Consider the following 20,007-nt stretch of genomic DNA (forward strand, 5'->3'; position numbering starts at 1 on the left):
ACTTAGCTCAACATACTGATCATTTATATATATATACTTTATAGGATCTCCGATGCTTCCTTCTGGGTGTTACAAACTTCGTGACAAACTTAATATACCCTGTTCAGGGTATAAAAATTATGTTTCATATAAGTTCAAGAGCGAAAACCTATGGGAAACTAAATAAAATAATAATAACAAAGATAAAAGATAACAAGTAAGAAAGGGCTAAGTTCGGGTGTCACCGAACATTTTATACTCTCGCACGATAAAGTGATAATCGAGATTTCATTATCCGTCATTTACATATTTTTCAAATACCGTATTTGTGTAAAGTTTTAGTCCGCTATCATCATTGGTTCCTAATGTACATATATTATACAGAGAAGGCATCAGATGGAATTCAAAATAGCGTTATATTGGAAGAAGGCGTGGTTGTGAACCGATGTCACCCATATTTCGTACATGTTATCAGGGTGTTAAGAAAATATTATATACCGAATTTCATTGAAATCGGTTGAGTAGTTCCTGAGATATGGTTTTTGGTCCATAAGTGGGCGAGGCCACACCCATTTTCAATTTTTAAAAAAAGCCTGGGTGCAGCTTCCTTCTACCATTTCTTCCGTAAAATTTAGTGCTTCTGACGTTTTTTGTTAGTCGGTTAACGCACTTTTAGTGATTTTCAACATAACCTTTGTATGGGAGGTGGGCGTGTTTATTATCCGATTTCTTCCATTTTTGAACTGTATATGGAAATGCCTAAAGGAAACGACTCTATAGAGTTTGGTTGACATAGCCATAGTAGTTTCCGAGATATGTACGAAAAACTTAGTAAGGGGCGGGGCCACGCCTACTTTTCCAAAAAAACTACGTCCAAATATGCCCCTCCCTAATGCGATCCTTTGTGCCAAATTTCACTTTAATATCTTTATTTATGGCTTAGTTATGACACTTTATAGGTTTTCGGTTTTCGCCATTTTGTGGGCGTGGCAGTGGGCCGATTTTGCCCATCTTCGAACTTAACCTTCTTATGGTGCCAAGGAATAGGTGTACCAAGTTTCATCATGATATCTCAATTTTTATTCAAGTTACAGCTTGCACGGACGGACAGACAGACATCCGGATTTCAACTCTACTCGTCACCCTGATCACTTTGGTATATAGTATAACCCTATATCTGACTCTTTTAGTTTTAGGACTTACAAACAACCGTTATGTGAACAAAACTATAATACTCTCCTTAGCAACTATGTTGCGAGAGTATAACAAGTAAGGAAGGGCTAAGCATGAGTGCAACCGAACATTTTATACTCTTGCAACTTTCAAGAATGAAAGTCAGGGAAATACTTTAAGGTGTAAAACCAATCGTATAGAGTAATGTCAGGCGGATGTTCGAAAATACCGATAATACTTATATGGGGGCTAGGTTCAGTTTTCGCTCGATTGCAACTATTTTAGGCACAAATATACACTGTTATGAGTAAAAAATGTTTTGTAATTTTCATTGAGATTACTCAAATATTGGCCGATATATGCGGTACAAAGTCAACCGGAGCTTCGAAAATCTTTATATTTGGTGTATGGGGGCTCAGTGAACTATTGACTCGATTCAACCCATTTTTGATGCACTGAGTTACTATCGCCAGGAAAGAATTCTTCATGAATTTCAGTTTAATATTTCGTATATTGACCGATATTTTTGTTCAAAAGTCAACCATATACTATACTGCAGTCTCCTTATTCAGTACCTTGGGTCTTGTACAGTTTTGGTTGAATAAGGAAAATGTTTGGTCCTAAGGTGGCATACTTTAAAGCAATTATTAGTGCAAACTTGTATCCCGTTATATTAATTACTTCTTGATTTGTGTACTGGCAAGTTAAAGAATCAAGTGGAATTTAAAATTATGTTATTTGGGAAGTAGACGTAGTTGCAGTCTGATTTCGCTCATTTTCACACTGTGCCATAGAAATATGAGAAGAATGCCGAGTACTAAGTACAGTCGAAATCGGTTGATCGGGTCCCGAGATATGTAATTTCAGGGTTTGTGGTTTTTTTGTTATTGTGCTTTTAACATTGATACGTCCATATCTGGCTTACCAAAATTGCCGCTTTCCAGTACATTTTTAAAGCGCCATTCGTTAGATTGTTGTACAGTTTGGCCCTTATATTCATAAATTCATGTCTCATCATCAGTGGTGATGGCTTTGATGAATATAGAGTGTTATCTACGTTGTCAAGGGCATCGTTTGTAACCTTTATAGCCTTTTCGCACAGGAGTCAAATGATCAATTAACTGGTCTTTGCTGGATTAAAGCGCTAATTTTGAACGATTAATCATACAAATATACAATATAAATATTACCTTACTAAATTAATTCATAATCGGATTGAAATTGAGTTAAATCTGGAATGCAACTCTTTGGCTTGTTGCCCACTCTGTAAATTGTTTTTTTTTGTTTTTAACCCTGCTGGTTGTTGTCCAGGCTGTAAATTCAGTTGTGTGTATTGATAATATAGCAATTAGCTATTGAATTTTAATCATTACAAAAAATACAAAGTAAAACACAAAGGCAATAGTAGCAGTAGATCGTAAACCGAGTAACCAGCTGTGCGAAAGACAAAAACTGTTTTCTAAAGCACTATATATTTAATCTTAATGTACTAAATTAATTTGGCTGTGCGAAAAGGCTACTTAGTCCAGTCATTATAGGAAGTTCACCACGGAATTCGATATACCCAATTATATGTCTGTAAATACTTGTATATTGACACCCTATAAATGGGTATATCGAAGTCCGAGATTCTTACCTAATTTAAGTTTAAACGACTGGACTAATTAGTCAACGTCCTGTTGCCAAAAGATTCGGGTTTTTTGGTATGGGTCTAACATTGAATCATACCTAAAATTTTTGAGACGATCCATTGTTGAGATCTTGTTATTTCTTTATGCTCAAGTTTTCGGTGATGCCATATTTGTATTTATAACACAAAATTTTGTAATCTTCGCATACCGTTATGTGGCAGTTGTGGTTGAAAACATGTCATAATTATTTTGATTTGCAGAGCGGATTGCAAATTTGTTCGTCGCCTTAAACCAGACTATACTCAAAATGTTGCCTACAGTAATACAAATAGTGAAATTTTAAACTGCAATTTTATTTGGAATATATGGTGGTCTCTTTGTTGAGGTTGAAGTAATCACTGCAAATATTTGGAAAATATGTCATCTACGGAAGCGAACTGTGAGTGACATCCTTAATGACCAAAAGACAAAATTTTGGAATGCCGTCATCTATTTGAAGCTTCCTCAGTTTACTAAGAGTTAAATTAATCACCGTCTTTTTATTGCTAAAATTTTGTTGATTTTAAGGTCGAATATATTAAAGCCATTTTTCTTAAATAGGGATTGAATTGGTTATATTTTACTATATTTAAATAAGTGGGCACATTCATGAAGAAAGTGATGAAGAACACAGTTATTAATTTAACCGAATAATACTCCGCTGTTCTCGGAATTTTATCTCAGTATTTGTGATATATTTATTTGTATCACCGAATTAATATATTTATTTGTATGTTAGTCCACATTATGCAACTGTAGCTTGCAATCGATCGATATTTATTAACTGGCTTGACACAATTTCACCGAAAACCTCATTAATCCATGATTGGCCTTACTTCGAATGCAAGCAAATAAATCTAAACAAACATACTTAAGCGGATTCGAATGCGCAAAGCATCAATAGAGATTTTAAGCACTTTGAATTACAAATGTGGTAAGCAACAAATTGGGGACATAATTGAGTTTTGCATTTTGCAATGCGCATTCAACTAATTATAAACGGATATATGTCGATACGGATATCGTTTTGTTGGTAAATCAGCGCAATCACAAATGGCTGGACTTAAGAGTTGATACATTTATGAGGAATATTGAACTGGATTTGCTCAAAGTGAATAAAAAAGAGTCAACTTTGTGCAAAAAAGTAATATTATTTAAGAAATTCATTTGCTCGATAAATCAAATTAATTTTGAAAATTCATATTTGATAATGGCGACAATAGTTAATTGACTTGACTAGTTGCTTGGCTGAGCTACTCCATATAATAAAGCTCTACAGGGGCGTAGTGAGGAAGATGCTTAAGCTTGGATGCACAAATAGAACATGAGACGATTACTAGCATGGGTGCCAAGAAACTCTAGCAAACGTAAAATATATAACTTTTGATAACTCTATACTGCCAAAGCCTCACTGCCTTTGCTTTATCCTTAACTTAAAGCGTGACGAATCGAACAAACAACAGACAAAATCAAAGCGAAAGCGAACCGCGAGCGCTTAAAATATTTCCAATGAGCTAACGAAAACTCTCTTGCATTCGCTTGTATTACACTCAACTGCAACTATTTTTTATTGCTCTCAACTTTGAAACAAGAGAGCAGAGCACGCACATAGTAAGCAGCGAATTGGCGAATCGAACATGTATGTACATTTTGTGAGCAACCAAGCTGGCAGCAGTTGAATTCCATTTGTAATCAACAATCAAGCGTAATCAGCGAAATCCCCTGAGCATATTTTGTTGGTGCGTATTACATTTGATTGCAATGTAGATACATACATACAAAATCGACTTTTTTACCCTGAACAGGATATATCAAGCTTGCCACGAAGTTTGTAATATGCGGAAGGAAAATTCTGAGACCCTATAGGTTAGGTTAGGTTAGTCCGGTAGGCCAATGAGCCACGCATAGACCAGTTTTGGTACTTTGCGATACCAGATGGTGTTCTGCTACTAAGTCCATAAGAAGTAGTCATCCTTTAGGATGCCTGCGCTTGACGGAAATTTCAGCAGATTCTGTAGCCTCACTATCCATAGCTCTTCCAGTGTATCATACCGTGAGGACCCCAGCTGCTTGCAGCGTAGTCTTGCCAATGCTGGACAAGTGCACAAGGTATGCTCTATTATTTTCCTAGCGCCTTGCTCTGAATATTTTCTGCAGTCTTCTTGATCTGTCAGTCCCATTCTGCGAGCGTGTATCGCCCTGTGAGTGGCCAAGTTAGTATTCCGATCACATTCCTACAGTTTCTTTTATCGATTATGTTAAGCTGAAAAAGAGTTACAGCCGTTCAAAAATGAGTGAAAATAATGTAGAAATTCGCTATATTTTGAAATTTTTGTATAAAAAAGAGAAGAATGCCACGCAAGCCACCAATGAAATTTGTAAAGTTTACGGAGACGATTTTGTATCAGTTCGTGTAGCACAAAAATGGTTAATTTGCTCGCTTCCGTTCTGAAAGATGCACCTTGCTCTGGTTGACCTATGGTTGAAAAAGTCGATGAAATTATGGAAAAGATTAACTAAGACCGTCACATAAGCAGCCGTGATATCGCTAAGGAACTTAATATTCATCATCAAATGGTTTTGTACCATTTAAAAAGACTGGCTACAAAAAGAAGTTCTATGTTTGGGTACCACATGAATTGTCTGTGAAAAATTTAATGGACTGAATTAACATCTCCGGTTCTTTGCTGAAACGAAATGAAATCGTACCATTTCTTAAGCGAATGATAAGAGGAGACGAAAAGTGCATCAAATACGACAATAATGTGCGAAAAAGATTATGGTCCAAGCGTGGTGAAGTTCAACAAATGGTAGCAAAGCCAGGATTGACGCCTCGAAAGGTTATACTGAGTGTTTGGTGGGATTGGTAAGAAATCAACCACTATGAGTGATTGATTCTACATTTTACTTTAAACAACTGATGAAATTGAAGCAAGCAATCGAAAAAAACGGCCAGAACTGATCAACAGAAAGGGCTTTGTCTTCCATCAGGACAACGCTAGACCACACACATCTTTGATGACTCGACAAAAACTGGGAGAGCTTGGCTGGGAAGTTTTGATGCATCCACTATATAGCCCTGACCTTGCACTATCGGACTACCATTTTTTTCGGTCAATGCAGAACTTCCTTAATGGAGTAAAGTTGGCTTCAAGAGATGCCTGTGAAAATTACTTGTCGCTGTTTTTTTTTTCGCCGAGAAACCAGAAAAGTTTTACACTGATGGAATAACGTCTCTAGCGAAAAAATTGCAAAAAGTGATCAAGCAAAATGGTACACATTTGGTTCATTAAAGTTCATTATAAATATAAAAAAATTAGTTGAAATTTGTTTAGGAATACGAAAAGACTTTTTCGACTACCCTATATATGAGCTAGCTTGATGAGCTGAGCGCCTCAGTTTTTAAGAGATCGTTATGTTGTTTTGCACACGTACTTTCCTACCTAAAACGATGCCCCTTTCTCGAAATCGCTGGTATCGGATTACTCTAACATATTGCTGTCATACAAACTGGACGTTAGGAATAAAAGCTGGTATGAAAAGCTTCTCCATTTGACGAGATATCTTCACGAAATTTGACACGAGTTATTGTCTAAAATAAAGGTGCAATTTACGAAGAAATTGTTCAGATTGGATTACTATTGCATATAGCTACCATACGAACTGAACGATCGGCATCAAGTTCTTGTATGGAAAACTTTCACATTTGACAATGTATCTTCACCAAATTTGGTATAGATTATTTTCTAAGGCAACAATGTAATCTCCGAAAAAATTGTTCAGATTGGATTACTATTGCATATAGCTACCATACGAACTGAACGATCGGCATCAAGTCCTTGTACGAAAAACTTTCTTATTTGACTAGATATCTAGATGAAACTTGGCACAGATTATTGTAAAAAGCAACACTACAATCTGTCAAACATATTGCTTAGATCGGATCACTATAGCTATTAGCTGTCATATAAACTGACATTTGAAAATCAAGAAAATAATATTTTATACCTTTCATGCTATAAGAAATATAACTGTGGAGGGCATTATAGCTTCGGTAGATAGGAAGTTAATGCTTTTTCTTTCATAAATAAATAAATAAATATATGTGTTATATGGGTGTATTGCGTGCCTTTGTATTTGTTTGCTCATTTATTCATTTGTTCACTTGTATTAGCTGGTCCCATTGGCATTGTTATTGTTGCGCTGGCAGTCAATTAATTGCTTTGTTTGTTTGCTATTTGCTTATTAAATAGTACACCGCATAATGCATTTACACATATGTATGTGTTAGTGTGTGTGTGTGTTGTGTGTGACACTGAGCGGAAATTACAATTAAAATTTACCACTTTTGTTAATGGTCAATCGAGCGAGTGCTCGATAATGCGCATAAATAATTCATTTAGATAATTGCCTAAATGCATTATAAACTTCAGAAACCGTTAAATCATAGTTTATACATAATCATATATTTATATATGTATATATATATATGTGTGTACAAAATAATAGCAGCGTGCAAGCATATTTTTGAAGTGAAAATTTTCCAAAACGCATTTCTGCATTCACCGCCAGCTTCAACTGGCATATCTCGAAATAAAACAAAAATTTATTGTATATAAGTATGTGTGTACAGGCTCCTGGGTAAATTTGTATTTTTCCCACAAGCATTTTAGTTGTTGTTTACATATTTAGTGGTGAATTGCAAGTGATTACATTAGTCACACATTCGTGCAAGTGATTTATTTGCAATTGCAATCGGGCATTTGCATGCGGTTTTTCGTGCGGGAGTTGTGTGTGTGTGTGTGTGTGTGTGTGTGTGGTGAGTGCGTCGGACGTGAATTCAGCTTGACAATTTACCAAAAATCTCTTTGACTTATTTTACAACAAATGTGGTTTTGTTGTGGTTTTGTTACTACAATTTTCATGCGATTTCAATTTGCAGTTAATCAACGCCAATAAATTAAGAAATATGTAATTGTTTTTTGATTTTTGAAAAGCTTTGTAGAGGAAATGGCCGAATTTGGTGGACTAGTCCAAAACTAGTTAAGTGTAGGCAATAACTATACCAATTTATAGTTATGGTGGGGGAGAGTAAGATTCGTTTTGGTACTACGATGGGCTGACCACAGGGTGAAGCCTGAACTATGGAGCCTGCTAGTAGATGAGTTGCTCACGAACAATGGGACAATGGGATTCGGTGCCGATGACATTGTGATAATGGCCCGAGGTTAATTTGAAAATACTCTCTGCGACATAGTCTAAAGGGGCTTAAGCCTAGCAAACGGATGGTACAATACTGTAGGGTTAAATATCAAACCGACAAAAACAACTGTCGTCCCTTTTACAAAGCAAATATCTCTTCCGGGCTTGAGGCTCCTAACACTTGGTGGCAGGGAGTTGGAAGTGTCTAAATAAGTCAAATATCTATGCCTTACATTAGACTCAACCTTACGGTGGAATAGCCATTTGGAAATAACACCATCCAGAGCCATCAAGGCACTCATGATATGCAAACGCCTAGCCGGTAGATCCTGGGTATCATCAGGTGGCTGTATACCATGTTCGTAGGGTCCATTATCACTTATGGAGTGGTTGCTTGGCCATCGAAGGCAACGCAGTCTTCAGTAGGCCTTCAACTATTGAAGCTTCAAAAGCTCGCCTGTGTCTGCTCTTCTTGTGCCCTGCGCACTTGCCAATGCGCAGCACTTGAAGTCATGCTGGAGCTCGCACCGCTGCATCTAGCAATCGAGCAGGCAGCGAAACATACCAAGCTACTCATGGCAACAGACGGTTTTGGCAAAAGAAAGATAATCTCGTCTCAACGAATACAGGCCTTAAGGGCAGACACCTCACTGTCCCTTCTTCCAAAAAACGGCGTTACGAAGATGGTAAACTTCAAGTTTAAAGTTACTGCCGGCAGCACGTTCGACACTATCATGGCATTGGAGCTGGCTTTGCGGAACTGCATACCAAACTATCTATACCAATGGAATGTATTCCGAGCATCATTCAAGCAGATTGTCTCTTGCGTAAACTGTCGGTTTTACGACATGACACAGGCAACTCCGGAAGAGCTGATTCTAAATTGCCTAGCACTTTTTAAAGAGCAGGCTCAAGGCACTTGGATCCATTCACGTGAACGGGGATCATATCATACCTACCGCGCTCAGCAAGTTCCTGGAATTACGCAGAGTGCTGGACCTTTGTGACTGATTCTTCAACATAAGCGGAAAAAATTAAGGTAATCTCCTTCATCTGCATTAAACAAAGAATGACTCAAGGCCGTTTGATAGACCTTTTCGCTGATCTTCCTTGCCAAGAATGCAGTTCCATTAAACTGTCCCGGATTATTTAGTTTCTTGCAGTTCCATTAAACTGCCCTAGATTTTAGAGTTCCTTCAAGGTTTGCTGGAAGATATTGCTTCTAGAGGAACCTTCAGGTCTTGGAACACTAGCAACACAGGGCATACCACAAACACACCAAAAAAGCTTTTACTTTTTGTTAAGAGAGCACAAAAAACAATTTGGAGATTATCATAGGGCATTTACCTTTAACAACCCACCTGCAGAAACTTGGTAAAGTAGAGGCAGCAAAATGCAGATTATGTGGGAAGGATGACGAGACTCTATATCGATAGTTTTGTGAATGCCAAGCCAACTGCATATTTTGCACGGCTCGCAGAGATTTCTATATGAACAGCAGCTGATCTCAGGACTATGCAACGAATCGCCAGTATTACTCTCTCTCTCTCTCTCTACATTGAAATTTGTCCACGTAATACTTATGCAAACTACGTCTTCGCACAATATTCCTGCTATTACAAAATCCATCAAGACTTCGTTTATAAAATCATTGTGCTGAGAACTTTCAAATTTCAGAAAACTTGTATCATATTCCTGTATCTGTATGTCTTTCCGAACTAATGAGTTATGGCTTGTTCGAACATTAATTTCCTCCCCGGATAAGTTTTCTAAAAAATGGCTTTACAAAAAGTACCCGGAAAGTGTAAATGAAACTCAATATATTTAATTATTCATCAACATTTTTTTTGTCCTCTTTAAAGTAATCCTCGCCAGATGTAATACACTTATGCCAACGATTTTTCCGATCCTCAAAACACTATTCATAAGCACTTCTTCAGCTCTTCAGCGAATTTTTTTTTATCTCTTCGATCGATTAAAAAGGGGTCTCACGCAGCGGTTATTTCAGTTTGGAGAACAAGAAAAAATCTCAGGGAGTCAATTCTGGTGAATACGTTGGTTTGTTAAATATAATTTAAATGCGGTCACAATCGTGACTTGATGCGATAGTGCATTATCATCGTGTAATATTCATGAATTGTTCTTCCACAATTCCGGCCGTTTTCGAAGGATGCTCTGACGCAAACGGTTCAATACTTCCAAATAGAACTTCTTATTGACCGCACTATTGATTGCACCAAACCAGGAATATCGAAAAAAATCGGCATCACCTTGATTTTTGACCGACTTTGGCGTGTTTTTTTTTTGGTTTCGGCTCATTTTTTCGCTCCATTCCCATGATTGTTGATTTGTTAGTATGTCAAACTCATAAACCCAAGTTTCATCGGCAGTTATAATGCTCTTCATGCACCAAATCTTTCACTTTTTTAATAATTTCATCAGTTGCGGAGATCGAAGGTCGTCCAGTATGAGGCATCAATGAGCTCTTGGTACAAACTAGACTTGTGTTTTTGATAAAACTGGAAACTACTAAATCCATGCACTATGTTTATGTGTACTTGTAAGTAAAGGTTAAGGAAATTAATAAAAACATTTGTTTTTCAAAATTTTTATGGCTTATGCGGTTATTTTTTTTAGTTCTTACCGACTGATTCAAGTGCAAGAGATGTAAGCGAATAACTCAAGATTTATTTTAGAAGTTCGCGATTTAATGACATCCAAATAATCTGGTTGCCTCTTTTTATGTTCCAGAGTTGATTCAGTGTTGCAGTTACCTTTTCTAAATTTACTGGTAGACGCCCAAACACCATATAACAGACCAAACTATTTCGACACTCGCCTTCAAACAAAGTTGTCGGATTATTATGTATTAAATCTTGAGCATCGCCATGCCTCAAACGAAAATGAAGTTGAAAAATATGAATATTGAATAAACCATGAGTTTTAAGTGACTTTATAATTGGAATTGAATTGCTTCAAAAGATCACGTGATGAAGCCTCTGACAACGATTACTTATATTTTATTTGATGGACAGAACTCGGTAGTCTTAAGCCGCCTAGAATTTCATTTTATAGTAATTAGAGTCATCGATGAAGAGCACATTTTCATAGACTTACTGTAATCACAATAAATTGATACTGCTTAAATATATACTTGTATATACAAATATGTCGCTACTTCGGTTATATGCCAAAAGTATGCATATCTACACACGCACTCACATAGCTAAGTATCTAACCATAAATTTCAATATTTCCACTACATTCTCCGACACAAAAGAATACTCTACTAGAAACACTCATTGAAATGTTGCTGTCGACAAAATGTTTTGTTTTGTTGTTATTCTTACTGGAAATGTTAACGTCAGCGTTTGCGTCAGCGTCTGCGTCAACGTCAACGTGAACGTGAACGTCGGCTTTAGCGTGACTACATAGACGCAATGTCTGCTTCAAGGTGTAATGGTGTTGCTAAAGTCAAAATCGATTGGTTTAGTGTCAGCTTTGTGTATAAATCGATTGCGGTGAAGAAACATTTACCCTGACATTACAAGTGTACACGCGCACTTATATGCATACCTACTGACACACACACATACAGCTTTATATATAAAATTTTGTATTTGCATTTGTTGTGGGTGGCAAGAACGCGTGGATGTGGTGAATATGTACATAGATGGGTATGACAGAATATGGAGACTTATATTATATTTTTTTCTAGTGGTGTAAGAGCACAGGGTGTTTCAAAGTTTCGATTTTTATTCATTTATAGTAAAAACTATTTTTGATTGATTAGAACTGAATAGAGCAGTTATGGCTTGATTTAGCGATGTTCTTTGTTAATAACTAGTGGAAGGGAAGCAGTCTTTCCAGCAGGCCTGCCAGTCAACTTCAAGCCTTAATAGTTATTCGACATGCATAGAGGCTCCGTCGTGTATTTAACTTTATGGCTTATGTAACTCGTATCCTGTATGTGAGTCTTTGTCATCTCTCTCCTGTCAATATTGATCAGAAAGCAACTCTCCTTTGGAGAAATGTAATTTTTTCATTTCGATAAATAGCAAAGTGGGTAATTGGATCGTTTCGATAAGTGGGGAAAATGTGGAAGGGAAAAAGGTCTTTCTTACTATTAGTATTAATACTAATTAGAAGATTTTGAATGGCTTATAGCATAGTATAACGGTAGTTAAGAAACAAGGTTTGAATATGTAAAGTCAGGAGGCCTTTCATGGCTCGAAGTGGTTACTGATAATGACAAGAAAGTTAAACATAGATTAGGTTAGGTTAATCTAATAGGCCAATAAGAACTGAATAGACCTGTTTTGGTTATTTTCGATACCAGACGGAGTTCAGTTGCTAGATCCAAGAGGAGTAGTCGTCGTTTAGGATGTCGGCGCTCACTGTCGATACCGCCTCCAGTGTATCATAGCTATTAAAAATTTTTGGAAAAGTTCAGTCTATGTATCATCGCATCGCAATTCCAGAGTGTTCATACCCATAGACTTTCTGCACCTTTTAAACCCCGAGACTTGAGCTATATGTACTACAGGTATTACTATATATCAAAAATATATCAGACACATAGTACAGCCTACAACTTCATTTCATGTCTGCCACCGGCAACCATACACACACATACAGTTGTCACTGCCAACCTTTGTTATATAGAATTGTGTGGAAGCCTGCGGCGCAATGTGAATCGGTAGGCGATATCAATTTTGTCATTGTGTTGTGCTTTGCTTTTCTAGGAATTTACCTTTGTCATGTTTAACGGTACGCCTACCACGTGATATGTACGAGTATGTGTATAGTTTCGGCGTAAAATTTATGCACTCAGAGTCACTTGTACAGATCGACTTCCTTAAATCACGCCAAGCGGAAGAATTTTGCTGGCTCAATTCGTGAAGGTGAACAGATGAAGACTTATTTGCTTTGATGTTATTTGGTGACATTGAAGAGGATATTTTAAGGTGGAAAGAATTTTGGGTATTATTTACGGTAATTATGAAATATGCTTTCAAAATAACTATGGCTTGGCTAAGAGGTGGTAAGGGCGTGGTAAAGAAGATAGCAGTTAAGTATTTATAGCATAAAGTGCTGGAATTGTAGAGAGTTTACGTTATATAAATAGTAATATTTTATTTTGGAAAAAAAGCTGCGAGTTTTCTGAAATGACTGTCATGGTAATACTATGTTGCCTCACCAACCGTTACACCAATAAAGATTGACATGTCAAGTTATATTTCAAGATATATATTACGAGCGGCGTAACTAAAAACTCCACAGTAGCAGTTCAGTGGTACTCATTTTGCTATATTATGGCTGCTTTTCCATAACAATATTGCCATACTGAATTTATTTATAATTGTGCTTTAAAAATTCTTCAGCAGTTTATTTTTAAGTATTTAAGCATAGTGCCCATATTATGATAACTAAAATTATTATTACAAATAAATACAAATTTTAAGCAGGTGGCCACCCTTCTCATATTATTATTAAAAATATTATCGTTATTAAATATATATTTCACTCCTCAATTATGAAGCGCTTATTAAAATTTTAAATTATTTTGTTGAATTAAATTTTTTTCTAATAGGTGGCAACCTTACTCAAAAATAATTTCACCTTTTTGTTTTCCTTAATTTATTGAGTTAATTAATAGAGCATCTTACTGTCAATTGTTTGACTTTGAATTTGTAAATAGTTGAACAAATTGTAGTTTGGTAAAAATTTTAAACAGGTGGTAACGTTTTTTGCACTTTTTCATAAATATATTTAGTTCTTAGGATTCAAACTCTTTATAAGTTTCATCCACTTATTTGAAATTTTAATTTATTCAAACTTTTATTTTCAAATAGGTGGCAACTCACTTTAAAATTTTTTCAGCTGTTAGTCTTTCGAACTTTATTTCGTTGTCGGCATTGTAGTTTTACTTTATTTTACTGAATTTTTGGACTTACCATTTTTAAATAATTGGCAACACTGCAAAAAATAATATTTAAAAAAAACTTATTTGATAACTAATTTGTAAAATTTTACATATTTCTTTAATTTAATTCAATACAAAATTTAATAAGTATCATATTTTTATTTTCAAATAGCTGGCAACTCTCTCTAAAACTCTCTTTAAATTTTTTTCAGCTATTAGTATTTCTAACTTTATTTCGATGTCGGTATTTTGGTGTTACGTTTTTTTATCGAATTTCTTGACTTAACATTTTTAAATAACTGGCAACACTGCTCAAAATTAATATTTTAATATTTACCAAAACTGTTTAGTTTGATAACTAATTTGTAAAATTGTAGTACTTCCTCAATTTAATTGTGTAAAAAATTAAACAGGTGGCAACATTGCCATAAACTCTCCTAAATCACGTTTGCTTCCACTCTAACAACTCAGTGTCTGCTTATCCTATAAGAATTATTATGAAATTTTTATAACCGGATGGTAGCCTGCCTTTTTATACCCTGAACAGGGTATATTAAGTTTGTCACGATGTTTGTAACACCCAGAAAGAAGCGTCGGAGACCGTATAAAGTATATATATAAATGATCAGTATGTTGAGCTGAGTCGATTTAACCATGTCCGTCTGTCTGTCTGTCCGTCCGTCCGTCCGTCCGTCTGTATATCTAATCAGTTTTTAAAATATCGTTTTGAAATTTTGCAAACATCATTTTCTCTTCAAGAAGCTGCTCATTTGTCGGAACGGCCGATATCGGACCACTATAACATATAGCTGCTATACAAACTGAACGATCGGAATCTAGTGCTGGCATGGAAAACTTTTGCATTTGACAAAATATATTCACCAAATTTGGTATAGATTATTTTCTAAGGCAACAATGTAATCTCCGAAAAAATTGTTCAGATCAGATTACTATAGCATATAGCTTCCATACAAACTGAACACATAGTTACTAAAAGAAATGCACCTGTGAATGGTATATTAGCTTCGGTGCAGCCGAAGTTAACGTTTTTTCTTGTTTGTTAGTACTTTAAGTAGCCACTCAAATACATATACACAAGTGTGAGAGACAAAATCTTTAGAATCCCAATTTTTGTTGTTGTGGTATTCATTTTTGTATATTCTTAAAAAAAGTGCAGCTTGACCTCATTTCCCTCCAAGCGTTTAATCAATTTTCGTACATTTGCTAGTTGATGGTTGCCACCAAAAATTTTTAACTATAACTCTTAACCTTAAGGACAGTGTGGTGAGCAAAAACTACCGTTATAAACTAAGCATTTAAGCTCAAAATTTTTTTGAGTCTATAAGCCGCGCTGAAACTAATAATTTAGGTGCAGATGGAATGTCAAAAGTGTCACATATGAAGTGGTCATACATATTCAGATACGGCGACCATTTAGTAGAAAAAAATTGATAGAACCTCTGGGGCAACAGCAAAATTGGTACGAACACTAAAGATAAACCCAAACAGAACAAAAAAGTTCTAAAAAATACAAAACACGCTTGGCTATTGTTTGAGATGGGATAACCACTACAACCGAAGGCATTAATCAGGTCAACAGTGTGTGCACAAGAATGTCACTACAAACTCACTAACCCATATATAACAGTTATATGGCGAAAAGAGCAAAAAGCGGGAAAACATAAAAAGGCAAGCCATGAAATTCTCTGGAAAAATGGATGAGTGAAAGTATATATTTTTATATGTGTGTATGTTTGTATGTCTATGTTGGGTGATGAAGCGTGCTTGTGTACCAAAATGACACAGGCACACCACCTCAACGACCAGGAAAAAAAACTATGCACAACAACAATAAATAGTGGAACCTATTGTGGTTTTTCTTGCTTTCGCTCACACAATGGCGCAAATTAGCTCTAAGGGTGAATGGGAAAATGTATAGGTGAAAATGGAAAAGCGCAACAGTGTGAGCGCAAATGAGCTTCTATGCTGAAGTTGCACGTGTAACGGTTTTGCAAAACACTAATTTCTATTTGCACACAAAGTAAATAGTATTTAACGCCTTCGCTCACTCGCAATGATCACATTCCACAGCGAGTATTGTCTGTTGTATGAGCGTGAGTTGCGATATATGATGCACACAAAGAAATAAGTAAACATAAATACCGATAATAGTATGTACATGACAGCACCTGTAAATATATGTATGTATGCGGAACTAAATAAATGAATGAATGAGTGCACATAACCACAAAATGCCATCAACATTTGCTTTGCACGAACATTTAGCTAAAGGGTGCTGTGCTTACATACAAACAAAGCACATATTTACACATACGCTGTGCGTATGTGTACCCACACGTGGCAAATACAAACAAACAATGGTTTCTTTTTTCAAAGTTTTGCGCTGCCACAGCGTTGGCAGCCGCAAGGTTAAAGGGTTTTTATGTATAAATGTGTAATGTGTGTGTGTGTGTGTGTCTAAAACATTGCATGCATAACACAGTTCCTGTATACATATATACCTTGATACATACATATATTTATGCACATGTGTGTAGCCCTGCACTCTTGTACGCCCATTAGACTAACCTCTGAAAAAATTGTTACGTATACGCACTGTCCGCACGGCTTACTCATAATATTTTCATAATGCATTTGCTTGATTGCTTTTGCCAAGGGAACTGAAATGAGTAAAATGAATTACGTAACGTTGTGTGTGTGTCAGGTAAAATAAATGTGTTTAAAAAAAACTTGCTCAATGAGTCTTATGCATTAACGCGGAAGCAAGATTTTTTGAGCTGATATTTTAACATTGAAGGGCAATTGGTTTACTGAATATTTGCGGAGATTTGTGGTTTGGCTGTGCTTTGGAATAGGCTATTCAATTGTTATTTTTATCGATTGATATTATTATCGATAATTTTTCATTTCGATTATTATTGTTATCGATTATTTTTTTTTATTGTCGATCGCTCCTAGTTGTGCCAGAACTTGATTTTTTCATTTCAGGAAGGCTAAAATTAGTTAAGAAGAATTATTTTTATCGATTGTATCTATTAGCGATTATTTTTAGCTTTGTTTATTATTATCATCGATTAATTTTTATTATCGATTATTATTATTAAATTGTTTTTCGCTTTAATTTGCGCATAGTTGATCGCGCCCAGATGCGCCAGGGCTTGATTTTTTCACTTCAGGGCAGCTGAAAGTAGTTACAAAGTTTGGGCTGACGCTTAGCGAAGATTTCCCCTAAGTCTTCAAAGCTTAAATAAATAATTTCATCCAACAAAACATTGTTTCGATTTTCAGGATCCCATAGTATGAAAAGAAATATTTCAAAGAAATCTTCACAATCAAATCATTAACAAATTTTTTGTAATTTTGCCTTGTACAACTGAATATTTAATTTAACTCATTACTCATACAGCCCGTACTACCGGCTTTTTGAAAAAAGTTACTCATAGGTGCTTGTCCATATTAATTGTGATATTTGAATAGTGATCTTTATTGGTGATTGACGGATGAAGAGTGATTGTCGCGTCACGTCAGTATTTATTCGAAATAAATCGAGTTTTTGAAACAAATATGTTAAAGAAATGTTTTACTTCATTACAAACTTAATTTTTATAAAATGCAAAAAAAAACTGCATAAAATTTCCTATGGCTTTTAAGAAAAATATTCAAAGAAAGCATTGGATAAAAAAATACTAACAACCTTTGGAAAAAATTCTCCAGATCTTTTAAAGTGCTAACATTTTTATATAAACATAAATAAATAATTACAATTGTAATAAAAATAATTTTTATGTTATTTATTTTCAATACTTGGTTCTGGCGTATCGCGAATTTGCATACAAAATGTCAATATTGAACGTTAACGCGCGTTTCGGATTTCAAAATATTTAAATTATTTGAGGGCGTGTAGCAGTCCCCTATCAGTTACTCGTACGATAATTATTTAGAATTGCTTATACGACCTGCACAACGTGCTTATTAAAAAAGTTACTCATGCGACACCGTGTACTCATATGTTCTAACTCACTAAAGTTACTTATACGACATGTGCAACTCATGTTTAATTTATTGTAATGTAATGTAATGCAGTTTAAGTTAATTATTATTTATTTTATTCAAATTACTAATATTAAAATTGCCTTTTTAAATTTTATGTGAAAAAGAAAACATATTTAAGATCACATTTTGTTTACTTTTCAGGTATTACAGTAATTCTGTGTGCTTAAAACGTTCGTTTCCTTTGGTCGAGGTAAGTAGTGGCGAATGATTTTAATTTTTATATATTTTTGAATAAATAATTATAATTACAAACAGAAAATTGTAATATTCTTTTATAGGAATTCTTTATATGCACTCTGCGGCGTGGACAAACTTTTAAGAGTCTGCATCTGCAAGATTTTCTCTAGCGTTTTCAGCAGAAAGGAAATTAAGCTTATAGGCCTAAACTCTTTGAGTAGGTTTGGTTGTTTTTATCTGCGTTCGGTATGAAAACTGCGCTAGCCTCTCTCCATGAGGATCGCACATAGTTGAACTTCATGCATTCCCTAAAAATCGCTTTTAGTCATGTTACGGATAACGTCCGGTGTGTTTAACATGGGTACATGCTGACGACAGCCTTACTCCACGGCGCTAAAAGGCACAGCGGAACAAATCAATGCGTTGATCAGCGCCCTGAGAATGCAAAGCATTTTCAGTACCAATTGGCAGTGTGGAATGGACACACTAACCATCTTGGTAGGGTTCGAGGCCCATCTAAAACCTCTGCCGTGCTTTGGGTCCGGCACCCGGTTGCAATGCAACTCCACATTCAACTGACAAAGTCAGTTCTTTCCGCGATTTGGGTTTTAACCACAACCACCACGATACTCCCCGAGGGGCCAGTCCGCATGAGCAGGTTGGAGCGAACTCCAAGGGCTCCTGCTCCCCGTGGTACCAGAATTAAGTCTCCGGTCAGACCTCGTAGCCGAAACTACTACCAGTTGAGCTTCCATACGGCTCTGGACTGGTGGCCAGGGGTTGGACCCCATACACACATACATCGCCGCTTAAATAGTTCACGCGCAAACGACCCTAACTGTTCGGTATTCCGACTAGTGGAGATCACACCACTAACATCTAATTGTCCATCAGTCCAGCTAATTCCCATACCACCCAGATCCCTAATGTCCGAGTACATCGGGCACTCCGCAATCAAATGCGACCAATTTTACGACCCCGCCCCACAAAAACACCCCGACCTATCCGATAGGTGCATCTGATGCAAAAATGCATTCCCCGTAAGCAGGAAACCCAGACTCAGACAGAATCTGAAATCTGGGTTATCCTCAACGAACCCCACGTCCCGAATGTACTCGTACGCCACTCTGCCGTTAGGACTATTGTCCCAACGTTCTTGCCACCTACACCTGACCCTATCATCTAGGAGCCTCTTGCTCCCTAGATATCCCTCCCTCTCCACATCATCGTCGGAAATCCAGTCATTCCGCAGCAATGACACACTCAAGCCCCTTCTTAACCTGAATGCAACAGCACGCTGTATGACAATCAGGTCAAGAGGGGGTGCACCTAACAAGACCTGCATCGCATCCGTTGAGACGGTGCGACATACAGGCAAACATGCAAGCATCATGCAACGCTGAATTGAGAGGAATTTTTGAGACCCCCAGACAGTGGCTCCGTAAGTGGCACAGGCCACAAACAAAAAAATTTACCGCATTACTCTCTTCTTAGCTAGGACTTATCATGTCCTTACAGCCTGGAAAGTGCGCATTGACTAGGTCTTCCAATGAGTCCTTGCAGTTGTCCGTCCCCTCTCCGCTTAGACCCGGTGAGGCGTGGCTTGCGCATAATATTTTCCTAAGTTTCCCACCTCTTGAGTCTTTTCAAAGACAATACAAAAATTCTTCCATGTTTCTCACTGTGTCCTGCGCACCAACTTCTTGTAGTCCCTCAGAAGATCTTCACATTCGTTCCAACAGTTCTCGCTTTCTGCTAGCTTGGCCTAGTTGAAACATTTCCGTACTTTGCATCTGCAAAACCCAA

At 36.5% G+C, this 20,007-nt stretch overlaps 1 protein-coding gene across 1 annotated transcript in view; it reads left to right on the top strand.

Moving 5' to 3' along the window:
• Positions 1 to 20,007, top strand: part of LOC126760604 (uncharacterized) — a 236,310-nt gene that overhangs the window by 98,341 nt on the left and 117,962 nt on the right. The window contains 1 exon segment of the mRNA XM_050476362.1: positions 18,166 to 18,214. The gene's annotated coding sequence lies outside the window, so the exon portion shown is untranslated.

Source organism: Bactrocera neohumeralis, chromosome 5 (assembly GCF_024586455.1).
Source record: "Bactrocera neohumeralis isolate Rockhampton chromosome 5, APGP_CSIRO_Bneo_wtdbg2-racon-allhic-juicebox.fasta_v2, whole genome shotgun sequence".
Taxonomy (NCBI): Eukaryota; Metazoa; Arthropoda; class Insecta; order Diptera; family Tephritidae; genus Bactrocera; species Bactrocera neohumeralis.